Below are 20,763 nucleotides of genomic sequence, written 5' to 3'. Positions count from 1 at the left end.
GCATAAGTTTTATTAATAGTCTACTTTTGCTTTCCACATCCAACTATCAAACTTCAATTATCTTTCAACATCATTAATTGTTTCTTGAGGAAGCACATATTGATAACATGTGCGGAACAGTTTGAGGCCCACTAAGCTGACAAGTCATTTCCATTCTAGTACCCTGACCTAATCACCATATCTTATTATCATTCACATGAAAACACTAATTACAAAGGCAGGGTGAACCTGATTTATGCTAATGGAAACGTGAATATGCGACGGATGCATTAATCTAGAGTATAGGACCCTGCGCTGGTGTTAACTGTGATTAGCATGTGATTACCATAGCACGGGTTATATCTACTGGAAGCCCTGCTTCTGATGGGCTCGTGAAAATCTCTCTACTCACTGGCAGGGAATGAGACTGTGACTCTTCACGGCATGAGGAAATAACGTTAATAATACAAAATGAACAATTTTGATTGTTTTCCTCTAAACAAAAATATCTAATTAGCAGCGGGTCAATTTTAACATTTTCTGTTTTAGAATGAGTTCAGCAGGTAGAACATGATGGCATTGGTGCTTTTTGTCGTAGTGGGTTCAGAAGATTAGGGTTGAAAAAAACAGAAGTTAGAGTACCATAGAAATATATTAAAGGGTTAGTTCACCCAAATTACACAACCTGAAAAAAGTCAACTGCAGCTTCTGTGTTCAGGGACATTGTTCTGATTACTCTGGATAACCCACAGAGGACTCTATCAGCAGTTTTAATTTGGACTATTTCCTCGGTGAAAAGTAGTTCTAATGAAAACCGTTCAGAATTTGCAGACACAAGTGTATCAAAACCTCGTCATATCAAATTAAACTTTCTACATGACAAGATACCACAAGAGGAGAGTGAGCAATCAAATGAAAAGAAAAATAATGTCTGTGACATTCAGTATCCATTCCTTCCTACTGAAGAAAAACAATCTTAGCTCTTCTGCATTGGCTCCCTGTGGCTTTGACAAAAAATTACATGGAAATGAATAACAGTTATTTTTTTCAACTTTTTACTTTTCATGTATTATTGTTGTAGCCCTTAAGTGAGTCTTACATTTTCCAGTTGTATAAATGTGTTGCCTATACACAGAATAAAAAAAATAGTTTTAACATCTCGTCACACATCCACCGCCTTCTCCTGAAATTTGCTGAATCTCAATAGCGATGGCTAAGCTTGAGTCTCCTTAGTGCGGCTAGCTATTGATTCCAGTTTCAAAAAAGAAAATGTCTTGGAGGACAAACGAGAATTCATGGTAAGTGGACAGATTTGTTTGCTTTCACTGCTGAAGCTGCAAAGTTTAAGTACCAAATAATGATAAATATTCCACTGCAGAATATCTACTTTGCTGTAAAACATTAATGAATGCTCATTTAGACCTATTAGGAATGTTTATAGGCTGATGTAGATTAAATAGGCTGTGTTGCACAAATATGTAGTGTGGTACCAGATTTCGTAAAAAAAAAAAAAAATTGGCCAAAAATGGCTCCTTTGATAGTAAAGTTTACCAACCACTGCTTTAAAGGAATACTTCACCCCCCAAGTGACCATTTGTATATCAGTTAGTTGCAAAAGTTAGTCAGTTAGTTCAAAAGGCCTCATTGGCAGCCAGTGTGAGGGATGATAACATTTAAAAGGAGAAAGCTGTGAGTGGGACAATGAATTGCTTTAGTGTACAAAGCAAATTACAACAAAGCACCAGCAAAGGTGACCTATCACCAGAAGAAAAGTAGACAGTATCATGAAAGCTACCTGTCTTATTTTTTTTTACTTATTTTTATTGTCTTATATCGTGATAAGAGTGATAACACATGTTATAGAAGCTACTGCGCACAGATATAAATACAGGTGTGCCTTGAGATTTTGGCTTGCCCTTTGTTGTGCGTTGGGTACAAAAAGTTTGAAACCCACTTCTTCACAGTATATCATATACTGTATAATTCTGTCTTATTATATTCTGTATTAAAAGTAAGCGCGAACGTTCATGATGCAGAAACTAGACATGCTGATGTGTTGAACGCGACGCATCCTTTTACAGAGTGCAGGGGTCTCCCAGTGGCAGTCCCCTTCGCCATCTGTTCCTCTGACCACCTCCACGCAGCTTCCAGCGAACAGGAGGATACGTTTGTTTTGGGAGACACGAGAGCACAAAGAGAGGGGGCCCATCCTTCTATCCCCGCTTTGATCCCTCCATTGAGAGGACCCAGGCGTGGCCCTCTCTCTCAGTGTCCCCCCAGCTTGCGCCTGCCTGGATGGCTGGTCCGACGGCTGAGACTGGGGGGCGAGCGAGCCCAGCACTCCAGCAGAATGAGCCTATTGACGAGGCAACAGATTGGCTTTGAGTGTACCTGATGGTTATCCCCCTCTTCTCCCCGCTGGTCCCCCTTCTCTCTGTCTTTCAACCAACCAAAGACAATCCCCGCATCTCTGTGTTTCTAATCAAATTGCCAGTGTGTAGTGGATTTAAGAGAGTGGCAGAAGCCATTGTTGGGTAATCTGTACCGCAAAGGAGAGGTGATGTTAAGTGCGGTCCTTTTCTTAGTCAGGATTTGTCTTGGTTTGTCTCTGTTAGCCCTCTTTGGGTAATGCGTTTGGCTTCAGCGGCAGCTTGGCAGAGATAGAACAGCTCTGCGACGGGTACGAAACCAGCCAGCAGGTTGAATCAAAGTGTGTGAGTGAAGTTTGTACGAGGGTGGATTCGTCATTAGCCGAGCAGAGGGTCATCTGGCTTTAATAGGTGTACTCAGGTGTTGGTTCTGATGTCTGCTGCAATGGTGTTGTTTGCTGTTGGGAATCAGATCCTGGCTCTCCCCTTCCCCCTCTGCCCTCCCTCTGCCCTGCTCCGGTCCCTCTGCACCCCAGCTAATACCAGGCTCATTACACCGCTATCGATCGACCCTCGCTTCACACCAAAGGGCAAAGAAGTCCTCTCCTTCCTTTCTCTCCTTCGTCATTCTTTTCCCCTCTTATACCCTTTTATAATCTGCTCTCTTTTCTCCGTGCCCTTTCTTCTCCACCGACATCCCACATACTGCTGTTTCCTTTCTGGCAATTATGTTGCTGTCCAAAGAAATGAACATTTCAAGAAACTGAGAGTGCACGGGTGAGAGCCACAACACAGTCAGCACTGGGTTTTTACGAGGAAATATCAGCTTTGAAATAACAAGAAATGGACATTTTTTTTCTTTTGTGGTGTTTACAGCTTTGGCCATCTTGTGTGTGGAGCAATGTAGAGCAGATAATGTCAGACAGATACTGATCTAAGAAGAATACTCAATGACTCTCATTATATACCTCCCCCCACCCACCAATCCCTCACTCAACCCCCTCCCCTGCTGTCCAACCCCCTCCCTTCCCCGAGCCGTCATGCTTCTTACTCTCATTTTTTTCCTTTATCTTGCAGGAGATTTGGTGTCTTGTAAAATAACACCCAATTTATTATCCAAATCTCTGTAGAAGTATGCAGCCTTGTGTGGGCTGAAGTGTAAACACTGCGAGGTGGCTTCGAATGAAAGGCAGGTCTTAAATTACAGCACTTTCCCATGTAGTGTGCAGGGGTCGACAACAGACAACAGACTTGCCTGCGTGCACACAGATGTATATGCGCTGCATCTGCACACATGGGTAAAAGGCGTAATTAAGGGGGAGCCAGCCTGTCATTAGCAACGCTTTAGGGGTCATTGTTTGTGGCGTTCTACCAAGTAGCAAGATGTTTTCTAACTGTGTCCTTAAAGGTATGGCATGCAGGATTGTCAGTAACTGTTTGTGAACATGCTCACCAGTGGAAGGGAAGGTAAAAGCCAACCCCAGATTCACTCTAGTTTGGCGTTTCACCTCGCTTTATTTGTGTTTCTCCGGTGCTGTGTCTCCTGGATGCCTACTGCTTAAAGTCTGGCACCAGGGGTGTCATTTATGAACATTGCGTACGCACAAAATGAGGCCTGAAAGAGGCGTACGCCACATTCCACGCAATAGTTGTGATCTGTAAAAACAGACTCGATGGGAGAAACTCTGACCCACGACCATTTTAAAGACAAGAAATTGGCGACATAGATGGTGAGGTGGAATTAGGGAAGTTCCTGGCGACTATTTTCCCTGTCGACTAAACGAAAATTTTAATTAAGACCAGTCGACTAGTCTAAAAAATGGAAAACACTCAGAAAACAGTCAAAATTTAGCACAATTTATTGTGAAGTATTTGAAACATTGTCCCCCAAAAAATAGTGTGCATTAAGAGCCCTTGGATTTTAAATGCCCCTGAAGTATGAGACACTTTGCGCCATGCGGTATGAATGTGAACATGGTGGCAAGTTAACCAAAAGTTAACCACTAAACATTTAAAATAAAAACAGGGGGAGGGGGATTGCTGTCTGACAGCTCTGTAGCCCCCACTAGTGGCAGGCGGCTGCATGACAGTTAAGCAGCCCTGTACATGAATTAAACACTAATTGGTTTAACTGACTAATATTTCTGGTGCAGACTAGCGGAGGTTTAATTGTTGAAACATCTGATTGCGTGCATCCCTTATAGAAATTGTCAAATACTTTGTTGCGCATGCCATTTTTGGCTTTTATTCATACGTATATTTCTAGTATGGATCCTACGCATTGTTTTATAAATGAGACTCCTGGTCACTACCTTTTTATAAATCTCTGGCCGCACTTTGTGATACTGGGCTTTAAAAATAACGATTGATTGATTGATTGACCTGAAAGCTTTGTGGGTACGCGGCAATAAATGTCCCGGATTCAGAAATTTAGAAAATACAGGCAGAGGGCAGAATCGCTGCAGATAACTACACCATCACACACTTCTAGTGGGTCATACGTGATGATAGGTAGGGATTACTTATGTATGAGTCTGTACTGTTTTTTAGGCAAATCCTGCTTAGTGTACCTTTAAGGTGCTGGATTTTCACTTATAGAGGAATGAGAGGACTGCTGCTAAAAGAAAAAAAAAAACACTTTTGATGTAGTAACATAATTGTACTAAATCTTAATGATTTTATTTTGAATTCAGTTTTAAAATATGAACAAAATTGAGCACATTTGTTGACTGAATACCTTGATATTGATGTGAAGATATTTAAGGGATAGCTGATAGTATTTTCTAAACAATATCTGAGGATATCTGAGAAAAAATAAGGTTGTTTGTTGTTTCAGAGATTGTAAACGGATGTCTTGATAGAGTCGTTGTGAGACGTGGACCCCTATGTCAACAATTTTGTTTTTTCATTTTTGGTTTCTTCGTTCACTCAAGGCACGTAAGAAAAATGTTTGCTTCACAAATTAAACATAATACGGGGTGAGTTATGGATATACAAAAGGTTATTTGGGGGGTGGAGTATTCCTTTAAATGTTTAGATTAAAAAATATGTATATGATGAAGACATTGTGACACAGCAGGGAAGTAGGGGCAGCATTTTATTGCAGGTAGAAAGGCCAGACTAGTTCAGAAAAACTATTATTATAACAGCAATACAACTTAAGCATGGGGAAAAGATCACATTTAAGCTGTAACAAAATGATGACCAAATTCCAAATAATTTCTAGGCTCATGAATTTTTGATAAGAAGCTATAATTAAAAAGAATTATAACAAAAAATACATAAAAAAAAACAAACAAAAAAACACACAATACATGATTAAAAATATGATATATATTTTTTTAATAAATAAAAAAAATAGAAAAAAGTAAAAACAAATTCAAAAAGTCCTTAGTTATGAAGAAATCACACTTTAAACAATCTACGTTGCTCTGGAGCCACAAGTAAAAATAATCTTCACAGATTTTTATTTCAATCATTTCAAGAAAAACAAAATTCCAGGCTAAATTCCACATTAAATGCATTTTTTCATTACTCGCTCATTTCCGCTTTAACTCAAATAAAAGAGCAGATTTCTGTTTTTTAAGACATACCAAAATGTGTCTGCAGCACGCAACAAAGGCCTCCTCTCTCTGTTGACAGAATTTATTTGCATTTCTTCAGCTACAGTAACTCAGCAAGGGGTTGTTTGTCCTCTGACCTCACAGCTCACAAGCTGCATCGCCTGTTTAACCATAATTGCTTGCATACCATATTACACCATACTTCTTGACTCCACATTTGCATCCTCTGGCACCCTACATTCCTCTGTGACTTCACCCAGTCTTACAGTACGGTTTTATGAGAGCGGACTGTTCAGTGCAGCGTTAACAGAGGTGGTGCTGGGTCTCCTGTAGTTACCCAGGTTGGCTACCTCTGACCCCCCGCTACCTCTATGTCTTTGTTTCACGGCTGACAGAAGGAGTGCCAGAACTCCTCCAGCTCGGGTGATTTATGACCAGCAGCTGCTCTTGCAGCCCATGACCCACACAGCTGGGTGTCAGATGTGGTCTCCCTGTAAGCAGAAACTTATCTGGCAACCCAACATCAGTCGAAGGCTGGACAGAGAGGGGGGAGGAGGAGGAGGAGGAGGAGGAGAGAGGACCAAGTGGGAGAAAGATGGAGTGGCAAGACGGATCGTAGGGAAGAAAAGGAAGGACTGAGAGGAAGCAGATGAGAGTTAGCAAGACGGAGACATAGAGCAAAAGAAAAAAAAAAACTGTACGGGATTAGATAAAGCCTGAAACATGTGAGGGAGAAGTCCTGACGCAGACATGTGGCTCAAGACAATTGATTTGAATGCACCAGCTTAGCTCTGCATTGATTTCTGCTGGTGTAGAGAAAGCAAAATGTTTGTATTATTTCATAAGCCAATTAGCTGCAAGGAGACTCCTCTCCCTGTGTGCCTATTGACCCACAGTCTGTGGCTGCAGCTTTATTGTCTGGGGGGCGCTCTATAAAAGATCAATAACAGGCGAGTGATTGGATTATGGGGTAATCAATGCATTGTACTAATATATCACCAGAGTGATTACAGAGCACTGGCTAATAGGAGGCCTTAGAGAGCTGTAATGACATCACACTCCTGCTGGCGGTCAGGAGGAAATCTGTGTGTCTCAAGTGAAGTGTGGATGAAATTATTCATGTGTGTGTACGTGTGCAGGTGCATTTCACATGTGTACATATTGCCGGCTGTTTATGCGTGTGTGCGTGTGTGTGTGTGTGTGTGTGTGTGTGTGTGAGTGCAGGGGGTAGTGTGGGGGTAGATGATGGGTTGATTTTCTTGATTCTTCAAACAGCTGAAGAACAGTACTACCAGATGGTGCGTGATAGCTTGCTTAGAAGAGGCCATCATCGGATTCCTGCTGTAACATAGTGACAGGGCTCCGTTCTGACACCGGATTCACTGCAGCAGCATATGTGGAAGCTGCGAGGAGGACGGCTGTGAGAAATACGCTGCTCACAGCCTCTGCAGTCTCATTTCTGAATCGCGCTTTTGTCTATTTTGTCACATTGTAAATTAGCAATGGGTGATAAAGTGCAGTTTTAAAGGTAGTGTTTTGTGAATATAGAAACTAATTGTGGGGGAAATGATGTTTCACAATTGAGGTGATCATGATGGTCATGGTCGCTGCCCTGTGAAAACCATGTATCTCCAAAACAAAATCTTTTAAGGAGCTAAGAAAAAGTTATGTTTCCATATTTGCAATAGTGTTTTCCAGCCATTTCAGTGAGGTTAAAAATAGTTTTCTCAACCCATAAAGCAACAGTTAACCCTTAGAATTAACCAATTTTGGAAGCTGTGACGATTTCATTATTTTCCTATAAAAGTGGCAAAACTTTGAGCGTCCATAAAGGACCGCCAGCGTGAAGCAGCCAGCTTGTAAAGTTGTCCATTGTCTGCCCGACTGAGAGGGGAAACGTGACTGGCAGGCTAATCCTGTTAGACACTTAGCACCAGAATGCCAGAAAGTAATGATGTAATGATAATGATGAACCTTTTCACAAGTAATTATCTGTGTTTATCAACACGTGTCGGGCCATTTACTATAATTGAGTAAGTGATAGCCACCAATCTCGTCGCCGCCTTTCATTATTTCTTTAATTTGCAGAGTGTTGAAAAGCTCGAGCCTCGATGGTATCAATAGTGCGATATATGTACATGCTGTCGCACACCGATGGTGGGCAGTGCTTTCGTCTCAGTTCTTTATCTGCCATTTCTCCCCCTAAAGACGAGAGAAAGTCAAATGAATGAGATGTGGTTTAACACCTCAAATCCCATTTAAGGTGTCTTTGTTTGGTTTCTTCTTAGCTGCTTTGTCCCGAGTCTCCTGCTCAAATACGAGGCAGAGACATCATCTGGTCCTGGAGACTTGCACAGGGGAGCTTTGGTAAAGTTCCTGTTTGCTCAAGAGTTTAGGAGGCTTTTATGTGACTGATTGTAAAAGAGCTATTACAGGATATAATAAGAAAAGACATTTTTTTTAAACAGGGAAGGAAAGAAAAGTGGATGTGAGCTACATAGGTGTTATTTCAAGTTTCACTTATGGCAGAAAAAAGTGGCTCACATGACTCCATTGGCTTGTTTTTATTTGTTAATTATTTTTATTCAGTTAATTGATATTTAAGTTTTGTGTTTGTCTTTGCCAAAGGCAAGGCAAGTTTAATTGTATGGCACATTTTGGCAGACAAGGCAATCCACAGTGCTTTTGATGAAATATCAAACGTATCGAGACAAAGTGCAAAAAAAAGAAAAAAGAAAATAAATAAAATAAAATAAGGTTAAATAAATAAATAAATAAAATAAGATTAAATAAATAAATAATTAAAATAGAATAAGATTAAATAAATACATAAGAAGAAAATAAAAATAATATTATAAAAGGATATTTAAATACAATTAAAATGTCATGAAAGAGCTCCAGAGTATGAAATTGAAACAAGCTAAAATAAAAAGTATGAAGGGAAAGAATGTGTATTTATTTGATTTATTTTAGCATTTCACAAGTTGTCACTGTGATTCTTGATTTGCTTCTGTTTTGATGTGTTTTAAATGTTGCATTTTGAATTATAATACTAAATATCATAGTAAGAGCTCTGCAATATGGAGAAAATATCACAATATATTTACCAAATACCCCAATATCAATACTGCAACAATATTGTTGACTATTGGTGCTTTTACAACATGTTGACACCATGATATTTTTGCTAAATAATTATCAGTTATGTGGATGTAATGGCGAAGTGGGTAAAGGCAAATAGTAGAACAGTCTGGTGAGTTCTGAAATTTACATCATTTTGTTGTAAAACAGCTTTTAAACCCAGGAAAAGACATCACTTGCATTTTGGATGCCAAATCTAGTCTAATATCATGACAAATATATAATTTCGATATATTGCCCAGCCCTAATCATAATACCGTCAAATTTTATAAGATCAAAATACATTTTCATTTTAAATATTTGTAACAAACCATATAAAGGCCAGTATTTTTGGAGCACTAACACTGGATATTACCTGCTCTGTGTGACATCAGACATGTATAAGTTACCTGTATCTATATGTTAAACCCTCGTCTTCTCTCACATGACATGCACAGCCAGGAGCTTTGACGCCTGTTTCTCACTGCTGTCAGTTTCCTGGCTGTTTAAGTGTCCGTTTAAAAGCTGCTCCGTCCCAGAGGGCTTGTCTTTTACCCGTCAGCCCTGTCGAAAGCACTAATCACCACACAAAGCTGAGGGAGCGCGCCATGCGCTTGTTAGCCCTCGTCCCAATCTTCTGCCACATCCCCCTTTGACATCCACACGGGCACTTAATTCCCCCCTATTATGTTCTTATGTTTCTATAGCCTCCTAATGAGACAAGAAAGGGGAGTATCAGGTTGTGTCCATTGATGCGACGGGCCCGGCGTGTGTTGAATGCTTGTGAATGCATGTGCCAATGCTCTGAGCCATCTGCCCATCACAGGAACATGGCGTGTAATAACAGAATCATGACCGTGGAGATCAGGGCCCCGGCAGGGAGCCTTGTATTCATGGAGCTTTAAAGGCAGCCATCCAACACTGATCAGACACGCCCAGCTCGTACCCCCCTCACCGCTTCTTTATGTGCACCCCCAAACCCTCACGTACCCCCCGATTCCATCTTCCCAGCGGCCTGGGCCTCAGACTCCATGTTGCCAGGGGTGACGTCGCCACCAGGGTCAGAGGTGTTTGTTGGAGGTGAGGTTCAGACAGTGGGCCCATCTGATAGGACCATCTGGACGAGTGACCTGACATAATTAGTTATTAATTCTTCTCGAGGGAGGGGTGAAGAGAGAGGAGGTGGTTACACACAGCTAATGCTCTTACTCACACTGCTGCTGTCAGCACAAGGACCACAGATGTGTTAGAGCCTATAAAGCCTGAAAATTCAACATCCAGCTACTTCTAAATTTGCATTAACACAAAAATAACACTATCAATCATCTACCATGTTGGGAATTCTTGCATGTCTTTGTTAGTTTAATGGTTTGTAGACATATTGCTCTAATTTTTTGCACATAAATACCCAGACTTAAACAACGTGACAAAACTGAAATGCCAAAAATGGCTCAACACATAGTAAACAGCAGGTTTTGGTGTCTCACAGTTTCACAGAAAAGGAATGTGTCCTGCCAACAATTATGTCAATAAAAGAACCATAGAGGAGGATATAAACATTTCTCCACCTGCAGAATCAAATAAACTAGAGCTGAATGCAATGCAGCCATAGTTTGCTAAATTTTCAGTAAGGGTTGCTTTGCTCTTTGTATTTGATTCCACATTGTAGAACAGTGGTTCTCAACCTTTTTCCTGAAAGAACCCCTTTTCTATCATTGAGTAAACTGATGACGCCTGACTAAGTGACATGTTTTATAGACGTTTTATATTATATTCAATGCATATCAATAACAGTACAGTATAAAATGTACAATTAACCCAAACAGCAAATGCATAAGTGCAAGACGTTTGTGTGAAATGAGCAACTGGAAGAATTTTGAGCAGATAATTTCCTTTGAAAATTCAATCAGAGATGAGTTTTCCTGATATTTTTATAAACTTTTTATAAAATTCTGTGTATCCTGAGTTATTTTATTTTGTTTTTAACAATCATACAAACTCATCCCCAGTACTAAGCCACTGTTTTATTAGCACTGTGGTTGTTTTGACTGCATACTTTCCACTGCAGGATGAGGTTCAGCAGAGTACAGACTCTGTAATATAGCCTGTGTTCAAGTCTTCAACATGCCCTCATCCAGTGAGATGTTTTTGAAATTTATATCTTAGATAATTATCTAAACTCTAAAATAATGTTTTATGAATTTTCAATGTCTTTATCCCACAAAAAAAGATACAGAACGTGTGTATTTGACATTAATTCAACCACTCCTCCCCTGATTATAAAGAAACATGTTGCTGTCGTGCAACATTTAAAGCTACCACCTTATTCTTTATCAAGAGGTTTCTGTAGCGAATCAAAAAAGTCCAAAAAGACTCCATATCTTAATAAAGGTTTGAGAGGACCCTTTGAGTGTGTGTTTGATTTTTCTAACTTTAAGAAATACAAAACATCTCTACCCAATGAGAAACGGATGGGGGAGTGCGTTGCTTCCAATTTAGAAGGATCAAACATCTTGCCAGGCGAGTAGTGAAAGCTTTAACCGCATGGGCTTCATTTGGTAAGATAGCATGGGATGCCTTCACAGTTAGAGCAGAAAATGCACATACTTGGTTAGGATCCAATTGGGTTTCAAACATCTCGCTAAAATCCTTAACAATACTCATCCAAAAGGTGGAGAGATTTGGACATAAGCAGAACATATGCATTAAGTTAGCTGGCCTCGACATCGAGGGCATAACAACGCAATTTTGGATAGATCTTTGCCAGTCTAGCATTAGTAAGGGGGGCGCTATGTACCACTTTCAGTTGTATTAAGCTGTGTTTAGCGGATGTTGATGATGCAGGTATCAAGTCTAAGATGGAGTCCCATTGGTCATCTGTTAGAGCTATTCCAAGATCAGAGTGCCAAGCCATTTTTATATTTTCATGGGAGTGTGGAGTAATGTCATTAACACTTTCCCTGCCAGACTATTATTTTCAAGTTGGCAGCCACCACCAGCATTTTTGATCATATTCACTCCTCTTTCCCGCAGGATAAATTGTTCTAGGAATGTATAAACAGTATATACATGAAACTAAAGAACAGACCTTCTGTTTTTAGGCACACAAAAAAAAAATTCTATCTTGAATTTGTGCAATTTCATTAAAAAACAACAACATTTCGGACAAATTGGACAAAAATGTTCGGAGAAAAATGCATTTTTGTCAAAAGCTGTCATTTTCAAGTAAAATATAAATTACACATTTATATTTTTTTGTTTTATGTCATTTCCTTATGTCAATTTATACATTGTATAAATGAAAATAATAATGATAATGAAAATAAGTGGAACACGTTGTCTCTTTCAGTGTCAATACTGTTGTATCCCTCTCCTCTGTGGTCATTTTGTCCATAAGTCGCTGTCACCATCATGGAGTTCCCGTTTTGTCCCACCAAACCGGTTTGCTTCTTCTTCCAAATTGGATTCAGAATGTTGATCAAAACAGGAATTGTCGGAGTCTGAGTCCATCAATATCTCCACGGCTTGCGCAACCGTAAACTTTTCCGTCGGCGCCAGCATTTCCATACAGTTTACAAGCTGCTACAGCTTCTTCTGGTTTCCATCGGATCTTCTTCTTAGTGTTGTTCTATTTCACAAAATGTGTAACAGCGCCCCCGACCTTATATGATGGCGGGGAAGCATTGTATCATACATGGTGAAAAATCTCGTCAATGGTGGGGATAGTGTTAATAATATTTTAAACTTTTCCTCACAGAAATGAATGAAATGCTGGGATATCGGCCTATTGTATATTTTAAAAAAGAAAGTTTTCTTAAACCCCTTAAAATCAAGAAGGCCCTGTGACCTCCTCATTTAGCATTGGTGACCCATAGTGGGGGTTGGGGAACCAGTGCTGTAGAAGGCGTAGCCAAAATGTATGTGCATTTGTATTCACGCACTCAACATAGGTGCAGGAAAAACTGAGGTGAAAGAGTAATGTAATAAATTTGGGTTTGCAGTATTGCTTATTGTTGTCAACTACATGGGAAGCCAGGAGCTAAATGTTTAGGCTCTTTGTGAAGCAGCTGTCAAAAAGGCATTTTGGAAAATTGGGAAATAAGTGAAGGAGAAACAGGAGAGGAAAGTGGATACAAAGCAAACAGCAACAGGACACTAAATAACTCATGAAATACACTGGAGGGTAATTAAGTGATGATGTGTAATAGCACTGAAACAATCATCGGGATCATTGTTGTAACACAGAGATAATTATCACCAGCATGTTTACAGTAACTTGGATTTAGCTTTTGATCATTTCTCAATGTTGTACTTCAGATATCCATCTGGTGTTCAGCTCTTTGTGACGAGTGTGTAATGTGACTATCAAGGACTATAGTGGTACAGTGTCAGCACCGGCCCCTCCTGCTGCTCTGCTCCACTACTGCTGCCGCTGCCGCTGCTGCAGGGGAATCTCCTCATTGGCATGCAGGCAGTGACTTGGAGCTGTGGAGCACCGGCACCCTCTCTCTAGGGACCCGCTCCTCGCTCTTTCCTTTCTCCTTCTTTCTCCTTGTCTGTCTCCTACGTGCTCCCTCTTGCCCCCCTCACGCAGCTGTCACAATATCTGCTCGGTACGAGTGCTACAGGGATCGTAGGAGTGGAAGAGCCCGGCTGATGTGCCACTTTAGAAGCAGAAGATTTCAAAACAGAACGTCTGAAAGGCCTCTCGTGAGAGGTGTTGAATCAATCTTAAGATTTGTGAACGATTTGGAGCGTGCGCGCAGTATGGTTGTCAATGCACAGGGGGGATTGTTCTTGTTACTCTACAGGAAATCATTTAATAGAGATATAGGTCCAGTGGACTTATTGTGCTTACATATCTCCCCTAATGAAACAGTTTAAAGTGACTTAGTGAATCAAATGCAGAACGACAGTATCAGAATCCACTCTGATCCGCTCTTGGCAGATTGCTGAGGTGTTTACAGTGAGATGGGCTGAGATGCAAACAAACCAACAAACAAACACAACTCCTTGGCATGAGCTGGGGAGCATTTCGCGGAGATGCTGGAGCGAACAATGGCAGACGAGAGCGCAGAGAGAGAAGGGAGACATGGATCCTGTGTGGCTCTGTGGATTTGGCAGGAGTGAAAGCAGTGAGAAGAGCGCTGATACCAGCCAGACTCAAGCTGTGGGCAAATCAAGCATGAAATCAGGAACAAAGGGATTCACAGGATTGGAGGGCATTAGATTCACACTGTCTGAGCCTTGGTGGTGTGTGTATGTACGTGTGTGCATGTGTGTCAGGGGCTCAGGATATTGTACTTGTAGTCTTTTTTAATAGCCTTATTGCTGAGGGATTAGTGAGTTTTAAATTAAGGCGGTTTTGTTACGGTTTTGTGAAAATGATCATACTTTTGGTTTGATTTCAAAAACAAAATTCCTATTGAAGGAAGTCACAGCCCATAAAAAAATACTGTAATTTGAAGTTCAAGTTTGTGGGATTTGCTCTATATGGCGTAAAGGTTTTCGAGGTTTTAAAAATTCCAGGAATTGTGCACATCCTGGGAACCCTGACTGCTGCAGATTCATCTGGTCCAATATTTTTTGCATAATTTACTAACATTTAAGTCATCATACTTAGGAGAAGTAACCATTCATCTTTTGCTGAAACTTTAGCAGACATGCGGAGAGTCAGCTTCCAGTTGATTTGCTGTATTTTTGAAAAGAAAATTACAGTAAATTACAGTAAAATATCAAAACTGGTGATTTTATTCTATATTGACGATTGTAAACAAGGGATACTGTACTTGCTTTGCTCGGGAGCTGCTTTTACAAAATGACAGGAGTCCAGGGGATAATTTTATCAGATAAAATAAATAAAAATTAAAAATAAAAGGCAAGATAAAGGCAAATTTGTCTTTCCGTTGTCAACTTTTCAGTTTATCTTTATCAAGAGGCAAATCAGGATGGTCAGGTGAATGCAGGGGCGTTTCTAGGATTTGAGGAGATTGAGGGCTTATCCCAGACTTCTGTCGGGGGTTCTGGGGGGTCTTTCCGTGGCACTTTTTTTAAAAAATTTAAATAAATATGCTCTATTTTTTACACTTTTTTTAAATGTATTCTGGCCCCTTATTTACATTCAAAGTGCAAAAAATAAAATAAAATACAGTGTGAATCAATTTATTTTCATTGTGAATCAGAAAATGGTCAACGGGCCACCTGGCACCCTGTCAGGGGCCAGATTTGGCCTGCAAGCCAATGAATAAGATAACAGACAATAGGTTATGAATTATGTGACAATTGGCAGCATTGTATAAAATAGTGTCTCTGTTTAAAGGTCACTTAAAGGCTGAGTCTAGTGACATTCTATGTTTCTGTTAACATGAACATCCATAACAAGACCAAAACCAGCGACAAAGCTATTCTATTAACAAGTATTGTCTTGCCGAATGCTAACACAACTTATTCCTGTGTGCCACAGACTTATTGTTGTCCATGACATGTTAATGAGCAACACAGGGTGACATGTTCCTTCATTACGAGGAACCTGGGCACTGTAGTGTATTTCAAATCAATCGCACTTAAACAGTGCTGCTACTGTAAGTGCGCACCAATGCACTAAATCTGTAGTTGAGAATAGTCCAACAAATGTACTGTTTGAGTAACGTTTGCTAAAAACTACAGTGCCCAGGTGCTTAAGGACATTATTTTGAAGATTTTGAAGATAAGACTAAAAATTTTTTGCCTTGTTTTTAAAGATTTACATAGATTTTTCTTCACTAGGGTTGAATGGTTTCGGAGCTTAAAGCCATGGACAGGCTGGGGAAGTCAGGGAGTATTGAGTGGCATGCTATCACTTTGTTGGTCATATTTGTTAACAAAAGAAAAATATCCAACTTCCTTCAAATGTAAACTTTTAAAGAGGCTGTATATTCAAACTGGTGAAATGCAAAAAGGAAATCACCAAATACCAAGAGTAAAGACACACTCTGTAATTAGCAGCATATTTTCAAAGCAGTGTTCCCAACTCAGACGCTGTGACACAAAGAGAAACCTTATTTCCTCTCCACTTTGCAGAATGACCTCAGTCTCCTGGCTCAGCCAATCAGATCGACCGGATGACCTCAATATCCTGGTCTACCCGATCAGAACATCTAAATGTGTTCTGGTGCAACGAGGTCTGCTGTAGAGGTGTCACTAAACGCCCCGGTTGAATGATTTTCCCAGGTCCTGTGCTTGTTTTGCCCCCGGTCCACTCATTTGCAGGTGACCCGCTGGCAGAAGTGCACAGTTTTTATTGCTGCATTGGAAATGCTTTGAGTACACAGTGGGATGTTTGCTGTGTTTTGAGGCAAGATGTACAGAAGCCGCAGTCTCCAAGCTGAAAAGATTTAAGAGAGGGAGAGGAATTAAACAATTATAAGAGGTCCATTCGGACTCGAAAAGGCCATAAAGAACACACGAACAGAAAACATGTTGAAACATTTTCCTCTGCGCCGGTCTGAAGCTGCATCATAAGGATGACTGTCCGCTGAGCGCCAGGTTGAATTATGGAGGCACTAGTGGGGGAACACTTTAATTGATGTATGAATATGCAATTGTTCCTCAATGCCAGCCCTGAAATCAATCAAGTAGACATTCAGGGGCTATTCTGAGCCTCGCCACCTGCACCCTCGTATTCTGTGGTTGTTTGTGAGGTTAGGATCCATTTCTCCTTCGCTGCAGTCGTGAAACCCTGGGATCTCGCCCCTGCGGTTCTATAGTTTACTTCCACATCAAGCCAATCGCGCGACACAGCCAGCATCTTTATCGCCTCTAACTGCTAATGCCTTATGGTGTAAACAAAGCTGATTCACTCATGCTTTGTGTTTGCAGTAGCATTGTAGTTAAATGAGCTGCAAATGCTTTAATTTTCGTAGCACTGCGGTTCATTATAAGGAGTTTCTGAGAGTAAGGAAATAATTAACATAACACATCTGTTCTTGCAGTGACATCATGAGATCCTTTGGTTTAGTTCCTGATTGATTTGAGTCTTGTCCTAACAGCTGCGACTCTCCGGCAACTTCTTAAATCACTCCTAAAAAATTTAAAGATACCTTGATTGTACTTTGAGAGGCATTTGTAATGTGTTAACTCTGCAAACTCATTGTTTAAGTATTCAGCAGTGATGGAAAGTCACTAAATGCTCAAGTACTGAATACAGTTTTGAAGTACTTCTTTATTTTAGCATTGGGATGTCACAGTCTACCAGTATTAATGGTAACCATGATATTTAAAAATGAAACGCTGATATCATGTTAATAGTACACATATGATAATGTTCTGCACACAATCCAGCACTTTTAAATAATTTTCTTTTTGTTTTCACTTCGTCTCCCTCCCCCAACGCCATCTGGTTGCCTTTTCACTATCAGTTAAGTGTAACTGCTCTTTTAGTACGCTTGTAAACAGTTATGGTTACAAACTCTCTCCACCTCCTTGCACTTGTATTTGGAGAGTCATTCATTTGCCCAAGTAAAAATCCAAAATGATTTAAAAATAGAGCTAAGATGCATTTGACTGAAAGCATTATTGTTGTTGTTATTATTTTTTTTACATTTTCCATAGATATTGTCAGTGACGTATGGAAGTTATGACGGGCCTTTGTGCACGCTATCGTGCATGTCTTGTCATGAAACGAACAGAAACTTGAGACTGAACATCAACGTACATATTACCCAGCAATCATCGCTGCATATCTGACAAAAATATAAAAGAAAGTAAGAAATTACTCATTTAATTGAATTATTTTTATAGTATCTTTTATAGATTTTATAGCTTATATAGAAAAAGCACATCATTTTGTTTTAACTAGCTACTGACTATTAAAAAAACATGACACAGCCTTTTTGAGGACATATATATAGCAAATGGCATCAATTTTAAATTAATAATATTCTTTTTTTTAATCATTTATCTTTGAACACAGGTTTATTTCCAAGGTAGCAACCTGAATCCGCTCTCTCTACGGGCCCCTCCACCCCAGGGTGTAAATATAGACAGTGCAGTCACACTGCCTGCACTGGAAAGTATTGTATTAATACTGTCCTATTTTATACTCCACTATATTTGTCTGACACCTACAGTTACTGTTATATTTCGTCACAACCTCACACCCTAATTCATGGCTTAACTGATCTGTATAGCATTTTTAGACTATTTATTAATCACTGATAAAACCATCTATTGTAAATGGTGCTTTAATTGAAAGAGCTACTGATTCAGCATACAGAACACATTACCAACTTATAGAATATGTTAATATATTATAGACTAATAACCCAACAGTATATAGGAGATTAAATTTGCACCACTGTCACCAGCTGCAGCATTAAAATGCTGCTTACACTTTATTTCATCAACAATAATGTAATAATGTAATGCATATAAAAAGTTTATCAAGATAGCTGTTCTGCATAATGACATTTAAAGTATATTTTACTGATATAATTTTATTTTCAGTGTAGTATTTTTACTGTGATGTTATTGTTACTGTGAGTTTTTTTATACCATGCTATTGGATCTGAGTGTGTCTTTCACTTTTGTTGTTCTTTATGATGTGTTTTCCTCCACATCTGTGAGAAAACAGTTCATTTTCCTCTCTCAGGCTCTGTAATTGCCTGTTTCTTTCTATAGGACTGAGGTAGAGAGAGGATTTCGGGTGGAGGGCTGTATGCAAGTGTACAAAGTCTGGGCAAAAGGCCCAGTGTTTGGCTGTATTTGTAGCCGGCTCTACATGTGAAAGCCTTCAGGGCACATCAGGCAAAAGCCCCAGTGTTTAGGAGGGAAAAAAACCCTGTCTCTTATTATTGAAGTATCTCAGCAATAAACACACACACACACACACACACACACACACCCTTCCCGAATGCTGTGGTGTCAACAGCAGAGTGGTGTTCTACCTCTTGGAATGACAGCAGCAGTGATGTCTGGCAGACCATCACATGGCCGTGTCAGCAGTGACTGATGGGAGCTCTGCATCCAGGCCCAGACTGTGTCCAGGTCCCTCTCAGCTCAGCTCAGACAGCCAGGCAGGCCGGCCAGCTCTCCAGCAACATGTGAATAACTTACATATATTAAAATACATGGCAGAGAAATTGCCTCTGAGCAGAGGTCAGAGCGGCTAAACGTGCGAGTTCAACTGCTCCGAACAGCAGGAACGTGCTGCTGCAAGCGCATTTAAAAGGTGACAGCTCGGTAGTCACACCAGCAGTTTGCTGATGTAATGGCTTGTATGAGCGGTTTGTACTAGATGTTTGGAAAATGCCCACCATTAATTCACTTGTTGTGAAAAAAAAAAAAATCAAAGAATGAGGCTTTTGATATTCTGATATTTTTAATTATGGTCAACAAATCCCATGAAAAGACCAAAAACAAATATATACAACTAAATCAAAACAGAAAATGTGTTTTTAAGGAAATGTATGCCGAACGAAATACATTTTCTATTAACATAATGAGGAAATGTTTTTAATTAACACATCTGGCAGTTAATGTAGCTACTGAATGTATCAGCAGAATCTTAACAACATATTTCAGTTGTTTTCTGCCAAAATAGAAAATCTTGCAATACACTATCAATTCATAGGGTCTACAGCAATTTTTAAATTACCTTTTTTGTATTCCCATTTCAGAACTTAACCAAAGTGTGTTTGTTGCCTAAACCTGAGACAGGAGTCTGGACGCAATCCCAAAGTTCTGTTGTCAAAGTCCTGCACCTTGTACGCCAACCACCTCCTTCCTGCGCCTACGTATTACAAAGAAATACTGTCTCTAAACATAATCCAGACAGCAGTTATGTTTCTACAACAATGTAATTAAGAGAGCAGTTTAGTAACACATAAACGTAATATCTAGGAGTCAAGTGTTGCTAATTTATCTTTGCTATAGACCTCCACTGTTGTCCACAATCTAAAACAAAACATAATTGAGCCACATCATTGCACTGAGTGACATGCTCTTTAATTAAAATGTCTAGTTTGTAGTTTGAGTCAATCACAAAATACACTCTCCTCCTACCGTAAATACTCACTAGAGCCCCAAATGTGTATAAATCTGCAATAAATTTGTGACCCAGATTTACATCTTTGCATTGTTGGTTTTGGTCTTTTCATAGGATTTGTTGACAATAAGAAACATAAGGTGTGACATCAGACCTGTCCTTTAAAGTTTAGTTTCTATGTGTCTGTGTATATCTATATTTATACATCTCTATATCTACTGTAAAACTTCAGTTAAACACCCAGTCCCTTTTACTAGCTCGGTGTGGCTACACATTCTGGCAAATAAACAGTCCCTCCAGAAAATGGTGATCTTGCAATCGCAATAATTAACGCAAATTCAACGAATTCCAGTTTTTCAAAAGTCTCGCGTTTTTTCCGCATTTTCGGGCCAACCGGAAAATGGCATCAGACGCATCATTAAACGCGCTAATGGCGTTGCAGTACGGAGAAATGTTCTGTATTGACATAAGAATTTGCACTGTTTAAATGCATACAATATGTGTTGAATGTATTAAAATGTTATGTTTACGGAAGAGAGCTACAATTTTCATTCAGGATTCTTTGCAACATTATTGCAGTCCATGTTTTGAAACTAATTAGATAAAACTAAAGAAGAGAACTGTAAAAAAAAAAAAACCATTTGCAGCTATTTTTGTAATATTCAGTATGATTATTCTAGCAAGTGATTACATGACTTGTTTTTTGGAG

General features: G+C 39.7%; 1 long non-coding RNA gene across 1 annotated transcript in view; it reads left to right on the top strand.

Moving 5' to 3' along the window:
- The window catches only part of LOC117270505 (uncharacterized), an 87,798-nt gene that overhangs the window by 5,443 nt on the left and 61,592 nt on the right, over nt 1-20,763 (top strand). The gene's annotated exons all lie outside the window — the stretch shown is intronic.

The sequence above is a fragment of the Epinephelus lanceolatus genome, chromosome 13 (genome assembly GCF_041903045.1).
Source record: "Epinephelus lanceolatus isolate andai-2023 chromosome 13, ASM4190304v1, whole genome shotgun sequence".
Taxonomy (NCBI): Eukaryota; Metazoa; Chordata; class Actinopteri; order Perciformes; family Serranidae; genus Epinephelus; species Epinephelus lanceolatus.
This window is presented reverse-complemented; position numbering and strand designations above follow the sequence as displayed.